The sequence below is a fragment of the Delphinapterus leucas genome, chromosome X (genome assembly GCF_059928025.1).
Source record: "Delphinapterus leucas isolate spDelLeu-1000000601 "Yukka" chromosome X, BTC_Dleu_Yukka2, whole genome shotgun sequence".
Taxonomy (NCBI): domain Eukaryota; kingdom Metazoa; phylum Chordata; class Mammalia; order Artiodactyla; family Monodontidae; genus Delphinapterus; species Delphinapterus leucas.
The window spans coordinates 61,297,620-61,310,051 of record NC_143150.1 but is presented as its reverse complement, the minus strand read 5'-3'; the positions used below and the strand labels follow the sequence as shown (position 1 = coordinate 61,310,051).

Sequence of the window (12,432 nt, the reverse complement as noted above, 5' to 3'; positions counted from 1 at the left end):
CTGAGGACTGATCAGCTCTTGCAGGTCTAGAACCATGGCCTATGAAGCAATAACTTTCAGGGATGTGGCCAAAGAGTTCTTTCAGCATGCGTTGGAATTTCTTGATCCTATTCAGAAGAAGTTGTACTATGATGTGTTGATGGAGAACAATAGTAATTTGGTCTTAGTGGACCATTCCATTTATGAGCCAGACATAATTGTGATACTGGAGCAAGGAGAAGAACGCTGAATGGTTGTGAGAGAAGAAACAAGAAGCTGGATTACAGATTTGGATTCAAGTTATAAAATAATCCGCTTTAGAAAGACATTTATATCTGGAAAAATCCATCTCTTTTTTTGCGTCGGAGAATTCATAGTGGTGAGAAACACTATGAAGATGAAGAATGTGGGAAGGCCTTTAGTTATGCCTCAAACCTTGCTCAACATGGAAGAGTTCAGGTTGGAGCAGACAGCCAGGACTCTAAGATGACATCAGTTGTACCACTGAAGGAGAAGAAGCTCCTGGATATCAAATTAAAGGAGCTGCCTACCTGGATAATAATGTGGGGTTTCATCCCTAAAGGCATTACTGGAGCGTTTCAAATAGGTTATTACTGATATTACAACAAGTATTTCAACGTGAAGAAAGGGAGCATCACTGGGTTTTCTATGGTGCTGGCAGCTTATGTGATTTTCAACTACTGCTGTTCTTACAAGGAACTTGAAGATGAGCAGCCAAGTGAGTACCACTGAAGAGGGTGCACTCTGCATTGTTGACCATGACCTTTGCCGGGCACCCCTGAATCCTTTCATATCCTAATGGTGACTGGTTTAAAAAAATCTGTCTTAGCAACTTTCAAGTATGTAATACAGTATTATTAAGCATACTCACCATGCTGTACATTATACCTCCATGACTTATTTATTTTATTATTGGAAATTGCAGCTTTTGACCACCTTTACCCATTTCACTCACTGTTTCTGGCAACCATCAATCTGTTCTCTTGTATCTATGGTTTCAGTTTTATATTTTTGTTTTTGACTTTTTCTTTTTTTTTTAGATTTCACATACAAATGACATCATACAGTATTGGTATTTGTCTTTCTCTGTCTGACTTCACTTAGTATAATGTCCTCAAGATCCATCTATGTTGTCACAAATGGCAGGATTTCCTTCTTTTATGACTGAATAATATTTTATTGTGTATATGCCACATTTAAAAATATTCATTAATCTCTTGATGAACCCTTGTTGTTTTCATGTCTTGGCTATTGTAAATAATGTTGCATTGAACATGGGGATGCAGGTATATTTTCAAGATAATGATTTTGTTTCCTTTGGATAAATACCAAGAAGTTGAATTGCTGGGTTATATGGTAGTTCTAGTTTTAATTTTTTGAGGAACCTCCATACTGTTTTCCATAGTGGCTACACTAATTTGCATTCCCTCTAGCAGTACATAAGAGTTCCCTTTTCTCCACATCCTTGCCAACACTTGTTATTTCTTGCTTTTTGGTAATAGCCATTCTTACAGATGTGAGGTGATATTTTATTGTAGTTTTGATTTGCATTTCCCTGATGATTAGTGATGTTGAGCACCTTTTTTAGTGCCTGTTGGTCATTTGTATGTCTTCTTTGGAAAAATGTCTATTCAGAGCCTCTCCCCACTTTTTAACTGGGTTGCTTGTTTGCTTTTCTATTAAGTTGCATAAGAGTTTTAAAAAAATATATTGTGGATTGTAAATCAACTATAATGTAAAATAAAATTTTTAAAAAGAAATGTGGTATTATATATAATGGAATATTAGTCAGCTATAAAAAAGGACAAAATGATGTCATTTGTAGTGACATGGTGAAATAGATAACTAATAAGAATATACTGTATAGCTCAAGTAAATCTACTCAGTACTCTGTAGTGACCTATATGGGAATAGAATGTAAAAAGGAGTGTATATATGTATATGTATAACTGATTCACTTTGCTGTATAGCAGAAATTAACATAGCATTGTAAATCAACTATACTCCAGTAAAAAATTAATTAAAAATAAATAAAAAATAAAAAAAATCCCACTTTATTTGCCCACCTACGTCTATATAGATATATATAACACAGGTGGGCTGTGTTAGAAGGGTAAGAGGAATGGCTACCCTTTGGCCACACTGCTCCTCCCCTAAGCCAGGGCAGCACTACTTTTCCTTCAGTGGGAAAAAGAGAGCCCAGGGTAGACATCCCCAAGCATTGTGGGTTGTTTCTGAAGAGAGTCACTCTGGACTTGCCTAATGGGGATTGTGGGGGACTCTATGGATCTTGACCATTGAGAACTGGACTGTGATGGAGAAGCAGGCAGGTGGCTTGTAGCAACCAGCTCTCAGACCTTGGCAGACTGTATTTCTAGCTTTGGCACACAAATAGAAGTCCAAACCTAGTGGGTTTGCCATCCGCAAAACCAAAATGGTGGTCCAGTCTGACCAAAGAACTCAGCAGGGTGCAGGCCTGCTTGATATGGGACCACAAACAAAGAGCCTTTTTAGTCCTGGAACCTGGTCTTCCCCTCTGTCAAAGAAGGAGAGTTAAGTCATAACCCCTATCACTGTTAAGTGTTGCTCCCAGCCCTGTTCAAGAAAGAAGCCTGGTTGGAAATCTTGTGAGGTTGATTAGCCCAGCACAGGTGAGTGGAGAACTCATCAGGCAGTGCTGTCTAAAGAGCAAAGCCAATGGTCCCATTTGACTAGAGAACTTGGATCACAGTACTGCTTAAGTCAAGACCACATACAAAGAGTCTTGCTGGCCTAAAACTAGTTCTAACACTGTGCCTTGCTAGAGGAGCTAATTCACAGGCCTGCCCATTGCTGAGGGAACCTCCTGGCCCACATGTCCAAGAAGCCTGTCCTGAGAACATGGGAACTGCTTTAGAGCCTGGCCAGCAGCTTTGCCTAGCTGCAGAGCCAAGCCAGCAACCCTATATGACCAGAGAGTTTGGTGCAGTTTTGCCTGATTAGCTCTTGAAACAAGAGTCTTGCTAGCCTTGGGGTCTATTTTGTGGTTCTCCCTAGGCAGGGAAGCTAATCTGTAGTCTTGCATGCTTCTGAATACAGCCTCTGACCCTGCCAACCAGGAAACCTAAATGGAGCTCCCTGGAATCTCAATGTCCCATCCTGCTGCCCAGATTCAGCAGCACTTGACCAAAGAGCCCAGGAAACAGATCTGTATATACAGAGACAAGACAGAGGTCCTGTATGTCCAAGGAGCTTAGCACACAGTTCTGTTGAATTTGATTTCCAAAGAGCCATGCAAGCCCTATGGCCTTTTCTTCAGCCCCACCCAAGCAGGAAAGCTAATTTATAGCCCTACCCAAAGCTGAATACAAGGTCCAGCCAGCCCTGACCAGGAAATCTAACCAGAGTTTCTGGAAATTTGTATAGCTGATCCTGCAACTTCAGTTACAACAGTACTTAAGCAGAGAGCCTGGCTAGTGAGCCTACCCATCTGTAGAGCTAGGACAGTGGCCTGTCAAACCAGGGATCTAGGTGTATAGTTCTGCCACATTTGATCACCAAACAAGAGTCATTCCAGATTTGGGGCATACATGGGCACCTTCCTGGGCAGGGAAACTAATTTGTAGCCCTGCTCACTGTTGAATCCAGTTATCAGTCTGTTTGACCAGGGAACCTAACCAGATCACTGTGGAAGCTGTGGAGCCCACCATACAGCCCTGCTTACAGTCCCATATGAACAGAGAGCAGATCCTATGGATTTCCCCATCTTCAGAACAAAACTTGTGGACCTGTCTGGCCAGAAAGTGCAATGCACATTCTTGATTAATTTGGGTCACCAAACAACGAGCAATGCAGGCCTTGGGGACCATTCTGCTCCCCTACCAGGGTAGGGAATCTAAGTCATAGTCTTGTCTACTTATGAGTATAGTACTCAGTCCGAACCATCTAGGAAGCTTGACCAGAGAACACAGGCAAATGTGGAGCCCATCTTATAAACTTATTTGTGCAGGGAATAAAACCAGCAGTCCTAGCCAACAGTTCTCAGCCAGCAGCACAAGTCTGCCCAACCTCAGAGCTCATTATGCAGCCTTGCCCAAAAATATGCCCTAATAGTAAGCTTCGTCCACTCAAGGACACTACAAGCTGACCTGTACAGAACTCCACACTAAGTGAACTGGTGAAGAACTGTTAGTGCAAAAGTAAACCTGTAAAGTCTGGAAGATGAGACTGCTTACAGAAATGCACAAATACAAACATAAGGAATCAAGGATCACAAAAAATCAGGTAAGCATCATGCCACCAAAGTAAACTAATAAAACTCCAATAAGTGACCCAAAAGAAATGAAGATCTATAAACTATCAGACAAAGAATTTAAAATAATCCTCTTAAAGGACTTTTGTGAACTACAAATATACAACTAAACAAAATTAAGAATAAAATACATGAATAAAATGAGAAGTTCAACAAAGAAATAGAAACTGTCAAAAATTAAAAAAAATCCTAGAGCTGAAAAATACAAGTGAACTGAAAACTTCAATAGAGAGCTTCAAAAGCAGACTAGACCATGCATAAGAAAGAATCAGTGTCCTAGAAGACAGGGCATTTGAAAATATGCAGTTGGAGGCCATAAAGAAAAAGAATTAAAAAGAGTGAAGAAAGCCTACAGGACTTATGAGACATGATCAAAAGAAACAAGATCCACCTTACGGGAATTCCAAAGGAGAAGATAAAGAGAAAGGAACAGAAAGTATATTTAAAGCAATAATGGTGGAAAACTTCCCAAACCATGGGAGAAAAATGGGCATCCATATCTATGAGGCCCAAATACCCCAAATAAGTTAAAACAAAGTAAGGCTATAAAAAGGCACACTATAATAAAATTTTCAGAAGTCAAAGACAAAAAAGCAATTTTGAAAGTGGCATGAAAAAGAGAAAAAAAATGAATACAAGGGAAACCCCATAAGACCATCAGTGGATTTCTCAAAACAAATGTTTCAGGTTGGAGAGAATGGGATGATATATTCAAAATATTGAAAAAAAAAACAACAGTCAACCTAGAATACTATAACTGGCAAAACTGTAGTTCAAAAATAAAGGAGAAATAGACTTTCCCAAACAAAAAATAGAAGAGGGAGGTCATCAACAGTAGACCTACCTACCTTATAAGACATGTTAAAGAGAGTTCTTTCAGTGGAAGTAAAATGATGCTAATTAGCATGATAAAAACATATGAAGGTAGTGTAAAACTTATTGGTAATGGTAAATATATAGTCAAAGTCAGATAATCTCCTATGGTAATGGTAGTGCATTATTCATTTAAATTTATATTAAAATTTAAAAACAAATGTACTAAAAATAACCATAACTACAATAATCTGCTATTGGTTACAAAATATGATAAATATGTAAACTGTAACTTCAGTAACCTAACATGTGAGGGAAAGGAGAAACAAAAGTATAAAGTTTAGAAATATTGTGAAAGTTATCATTTTAAAATAGGGTGTTACAATTTTAAGACATTTTTAAGATATGTAAGCCTCATGGTAACCACAATACAAAAACCTGCAGTAGTTACACAAAAGAACATACTAAAAAAAGTCAAAGATTATTGATGTCAAAAGTCATCAAATCACAAAAGAAGACTGCAGATAAGAGAGAAACAATGATCTACAAAATGGTCAGACAACAATTAAGAAAATTACAATAAAAAGTCCTTACCTATCAATAATTAGATTAATCATAAATGGATTAAATTTTCCAATCAAAAGACATAGAATAACTAAATGGAATCTTTAAAAAGATCCAATGATATGCTGCCTACGAGAGTCCCTTGAACCTTAACAACACACATAGATTGAGTGTGAAGGGATGAAAAAAGATATTTCAAGCAAATGGTAACCCCCTCCCAAAAAAACTGCAGAGCTAGTTATAGTTATATCAGACCAAAAGACATTAAACTTAAAATGGTATAAAGGAAGAAGGTTATTATATAATGATAAAGAGGCCAATCCATCAAGAAGATATAACAATTGTAAATATTAAAACACTCAATATCAGAGCACCTAAATATATAAAGCATACACTAACAGAACTAACAGGAGAAATAAACATCAACAAAAAACTGTTGGTGATATTAATACCCCACTCTTAACAATGGATAGATCATCCAGACAGAGAATTAATAAGAAAGGTGTGGTTTTGAACCTTCGTCCTTGAGTGGATGAAGCTTACTATTAGGGCATATTTTTGGACAAGGCTGCATAAAGAGCTCTGAGGTTGGGCAGATTTGTGCTGCTGGCTGAGAACTGTTGGCTAGGACTGCAGGATTTATTCCCTGCACAACACTATAGGCCAAATGGCCCTAACAGACATACACAGAACATTTGATCTGACAATAGCAGAATACACATTGCTCGTGAACACACATCAAATGTTTTCTAGGATAGGGCATATGTTAGACCACAAAATAAGTCTTAGCAAATTTAACATTTAAATAATAACAAGTACCTTTTCCAACCACAATCGTATGAAACCAGAAATCAATTAAAAGAGAAAATGAATACATGAAAAATCAAGGAGTCAAAGAAGAACTAAAGGGAAAAGAATAAAAGTATCTTGATACAAATAAAAAGAGAAGTACAACACATAAAAAGGTATGTGATTCAGCAAAAGCAATTCTAAGAAGGAAGTTTTTAGCTATATATCAAGAAAACAGGGAGATTTAAAATGCACAACATAACTTTACACTTCAAGGAAACAGAAAGAGAAAAATGAACCAAACCCAAAGCAGCAGAAAGAAGGAAATAATAAAGACAGCAGCAGGAATAAATGAAATAGAGAACAGGAAAATAATAGAAAAAAATTAACAAAACAAAGAGTTGGTTATTTGAAATGATAAATAAAACTGAAATTATTTTAGCTAGACTAACCAGAAAAAACAGGATTCAAATGAAGAAAATTATAAAGAGGAAATAATATAACATATCACAGAAAACTGAAGGATCATAAAAGGCTACTATGAATAGTGATACACCACCAAACTGGACAACCTGCGAGAAATGGATAAAATCATAGAGTCATTCAACCCACCAAGACTAAGTTAGAAAGAAATAGAAAAACTGAAGAAACCAAATACTAGCTTGGATTGAATCAGTAATCAAAAATATTCCAGCAATTCTATCAAACATACAAAGAAGAATTTATACCTATCCTTCTCAAACTCTTCAAAAAGATTGAAGAGGACTGAACACTCCCAAGGTCATTCTATGAAGCAACCATCACCCTGACACAAAAACCAAAGACACTAACAAAAAAGAAAATTACAGGCCAATATCTTTGATGAAGACAGATGTAAAAATTCTCAACAAAACATTACCATACTGAATCCAACAATACATAAAAAGGATCATACACCATGATCAATTTGGATTCATTCCAGGGTCACAAAGGTGGTTCAACATAGGCAAATCAAACCGTGTGATACACCACATCAACAAAAGAAAAGACAAAAACCACATGATCATCTCAATAGATGCAGAAAAAGCATTTGATAAAATTCAATATCCATTCATAATAAAAAAACTCTTGCCAAAGTGGGTATAGAGTGAACACATCTCAACATAACAAAAGTCATTTTTGACAAACCCACAGCCAACATAATGCTCAATGGTGAAAAGCTGAAAGATTGTACTCTAAAATCAGGAACAGGACAAGAATGCCCACTCTCACCACTTCTATTCAACATAATATTGGAAGTCCTAGACATAGCAATCAGACAAGAAAAAGAAATAAAAAGTATCCAAATTGGAAGGGAAGAAGTAAAATTGTCCTTATTTTCAGATGACATGATATTATATATAGAAAAGCCTAAAGACTCCACACAAAAACTATAAAAACTGATAAATTAATTAGCAAAGTAGCAGGAAACAAGATTAATACACAGAAATACATAATATTTCTTTACACTAACAATGAAATATCAGAAAGAGAAAGTAAAAAAAAATACATAAATTAAATAAAATGCCTAGGAGTAAACCTAACCAATGAGGTGAAAGACATATGCTGAGAACCATAAAACTTTTATAAAGGAAATAGAAGGTTATTCAAAGAAATATAAAGATATTCCATGCTCTTGGATTGGAAGAATTAATGTTGTTAAAATGGCCATACTACCCAAAGCAATCTACAGATTTAATGTGATCCCTGTCAAATTACCCATGACATTTTTCACAGAACTAGAACAAATAATCCTAAAGTGAATCCTATATGAAACCAGAGAAGACCCAGAATTGCCAAAGCAATCCTGAGGAAAAGGAACAAAGCTGCAGAGATAACCCTTCCAGACATCAGAAAACACTACAAAGCTACAGTAGTCAAAACAGTATGGTGGGCTTCCCTGGTGGCACAGTGGTTAAGAATCCACCTGCCAATGCAGGAGACACGAGTTCAAGCCCTGGTCCAGGAAGATCCCAAATGCCACAGAGCAACTAAGCCCGCATGCCACAACTATTGAGCCTGTGCTCTAGAGCTCTCGAGCCATAACTACTGATGCCTGTGTGCTTAGAGCCAATGCTCTGCAACAAGAGAAGCCACCACAATGAGAAGCCTGTGCACCACAATGAAGAGTAGCCCCTGCTTGCTGCAACAAAGACCCAATTCAGCCAAAAAATAAATAAATAAAATAAATTTTAAAATTAAAAAAAACCAGCATGGTATTGGAACAAAAACAGACATATAAATCAATGGAACAGAATACAGAGCCCAGAAATAAGCCCACACACCTATAGTCAAATGATCTTCAACAAAGGAGGCAAGAATATACAATGCAGAAAAGACAGTCTCTTTAGCAAGTGGTGTTGGGAAAGCTGGACAGCCACATATAAATCAATGAAGTAAGAACACTCCTGCACACCATATACAAAATAAGCTTAAAATGGCTTAGAGACTTAAATATAAGACATGACACCATATAATTCCTAGAAGAGAATATATGCAAAACAGAAATCATACCAATGTTTTCTTAGGCCAGTCTCCCAAGGCAATAGAAATAAAAGCAAAAATAAACAAATGGGACCTAATCAAACATAAGTTTTTGCACAGCAAATGAAACCATAAACAAAATGAAAAGAAAACCTACAGACTGGGATTAAATACTTGCAAACAATGAACCCAACAAACAAGGGCTTAATTTCCAAAATACACAAACAGCTCACAAAGCTCAATAACAGAAAAAAAAACAAGCAAACCAATCCAAAAAAATGGGCAAAAGATCTAAATAGACATGTCTCCGAAGAAGACATACAGATGACCAGCAGGCATATGAAAAGATGCCCATGATTGCCAATTATTAGAGAAATGCAAATCAAAACTATACTGTGGTATCACATCACACCAGTCAGAATGGCCATCTTCAAAGTCCACAAATAATGAATGCTGGAGAGGGTAAGGAGAAAAGGGAACCCTCCTACACTGTTGGTGGGAATGTAAATTGGTGCATCCAACATGGAAAACAGTAAAGAAGTGCCTCAAAAGACTAAAAGGAGAGTTACCATATGATCCAACAATCCACTCCTGGGCATATGTCTGTAAAAGACAAAAGCTCTAATTCCAAAAAAATATATGCACCCCAATGTTCATAGCAGCATTATTTACAATAGGCAAGACACAGAAGTAACCTAAGTGTCTATCAACATATGAAAGGATAAGGAAGATGTGGTATATATATACACACAAAATGGAATATTACCCAGCCATAAAAAAGACTGAAATATGAAATAATGCTATTCACAGCAACATGGTTGGAGCTAGAGATTATCATGCTAAGTGAGGTAAGTCTGACAGAGGAAGACATGTGTTATATGATATCACTCATAGATGGAACCTAAAAATTAATGCAAATGAACTTATTTACAAAACAGACTTACAGACATAGAAAATAAACTTATGGTTACCAGAGAAAATAGGGGGTGGGATAACTTGGGCATGTGGGATTAACATATGCACACTACTATATATATAATATGTAAACAGCAAAGATTTACTCTATAGCACAGGGAAACATATTCAGTATCTTGTAATAAACTATAATGGAAAAGAAAATCCTAATTACTTTGCTGTACACATGAAACTAATACAATAACGTAAATCAACTGTACTTCAATTTAAAAAATCTCCCAATGAAGAAGAAAAGACCATATATGACCAGCCCTCAGCTAACATCATACTCAATGGTGAAAATAAAATATTTTCCTTTAGATCAGGAAAAAGCCAAGGATACCCACTCTTTCCACTCCTATGCAACATAGTACTGGAAGTCTTAGACAGACCAACTGGGCAAGAAAAAGAAATAAAATATATCCGAATTAGAAAGGAAGAAGTGAAATTGTCTCTATCTGCAATGACATTAATTTTTATGCAGAAAATTCTAAAGACTCCACCAGAAAACTGTTAGATATGATCAACAAATTCAGCAAAGTCACAGGGTACAAAATTAACATACAAAAATCAGTAACATTTCAATACAAAAGCAATGAATTTTTTAAGAAGAAATTAAAAATCATTCCCATTTCAATAGCATCAAAACAATTAAATACTTAGGAATATATTTAACCAAGGAGGTGAAGGATCTCTACACTGAAAACTAAAGACATTCATTAAAGAAATTGAAAAAGACAGAAATAAATGGAAAAATAAAACATGTTCATGGATTGGAGAAAATTAATATCATAAAAATATCCATATTACCCCAAGCTATCTGTTGATTTAATGTCATCCCTACCATGATTCAAATGGCATTTTTTACAGAAGTAGATAAAACAATCTTAAAACTTGAATGAAACCACAGAGTATTTGGATGCCAAATATATGAAGAAATTTTAAGAAAGAGCAAAGCAGGAGGCACCACACTTTCTGATTTCAAGCCATATTATGAAGCTATTGTTATCAAAACAGTGTTGCGCTGGCATAAAAACAGACAAATAGACAAATGGAACAGAATCAGGAGCCCAGTAATAAACCCATGCATATGCAGTCAACTGAGACTTGACAAGGGTGCCAAGAATACTCAATGGAGAAAAAAATGGTTTATTTAATAAATAGTGCTAAGATAATTGGATATTCAAATATAAAAGGATGAAACTAGACCCTACCTTACACCACTCACAAAAATTAACTCAAAATGGATTAAGGACTTAAATGTAAGACTGAAAACCGTAAAACTCCTAGAAGAAAACATATGAAAAAACTTCTTGCCGTGGGTTTTGGCAATGATTTTTTGGATATGACACATAAAGCACAAGCAACAAAGTAAAAAAGTTAACAAGGGGAACTAGATAAAACTAAAAAACTTCTGTTCAGCAAAATAAACAATCAACAAAATGAAAGCCGACCTACAGATGGGATAAAATAGTTGCAAATCATATATTTGATAAGAGATTAAAATCGAAAATATATAAAAGACACATATAACTCAATAGCAATCATCATCGTCATTATCTTCTAATTAAAAAATGAGCAAAGAGCCTGAACAGATATTTTTATAAAGAAGATACTCCAATTTCCAACAGGTACACGGAAAGCTGTTTGACATCACTAATAATTTGGGGAAATGCAAATCAAAACACAATGACATAGCACCTCATGCCTATTATAATGACTATCATCATGAAGACTGGCAAGGCTCGGTGCTTTGTGTCCACCTGGAGGGGTGGGATAGGGAGGGTGGGAGGGAGGGCTATACAAGAAGGAAGAGATATGGGAACATATGTATAACTGATTCACTTTGTTATAAAGCAGAAACTAACACACCATTGTAAAGCAATTATACTCTAATAAAGAAGTAAAAAAAAAAGACTGGCAAGGATGCAGAGAAAAGGGAAATCTTGATACTATGAGTGTGATCGTAAATTGGTACAGCCACTAGAGAAAAAAAGAATGGTGGTATCTCAAAAACTAAAAATAAAACTAACATATAATTCAGCAATTCCACTTACAGGTATATATCAAAAAGAAAACCAAATCACTATGCTGAAGAGATTTGTTCACCCTCATGTGAATTGCATCATTATTTCCAATAGCCAAGACGTGGAAACAACATACATGTCCATTGATAGAGAAATGAATAAAGAAAATGAAATATAAACAAACAAATAAATACATATATATTTATATATATAATGTAATACTCTTCAGCCATGAAAAAAATATCTGCAAAAACATGAATGGACCTTGAGGGCATTATGTTAAGTGAAATAAGTCATAGAGAGAAAGACAAATGCCACGTGATCTTACATGTGAAATATAAGAAAAAAACAATAATAGAAAACAGGATTAGATTTTCAGTTATGAGAGGTGGGGTGTGGGGTGTTGGGAGATGTCATATACAACATAATGACTAAAGTTTACAGTGCTGTATGGTATATTTGAAAGTTACTAAAAGAGTAAACTTGAAAGTT

General features: G+C 35.9%; 1 pseudogene; it reads left to right on the top strand.

Moving 5' to 3' along the window:
* Window positions 1–311: 311 nt before the first annotated feature.
* Window positions 312–834, top strand: LOC111178172 (ATP synthase F(0) complex subunit f, mitochondrial pseudogene; annotated as a pseudogene).
* Window positions 835–12,432: the final 11,598 nt, after the last annotated feature.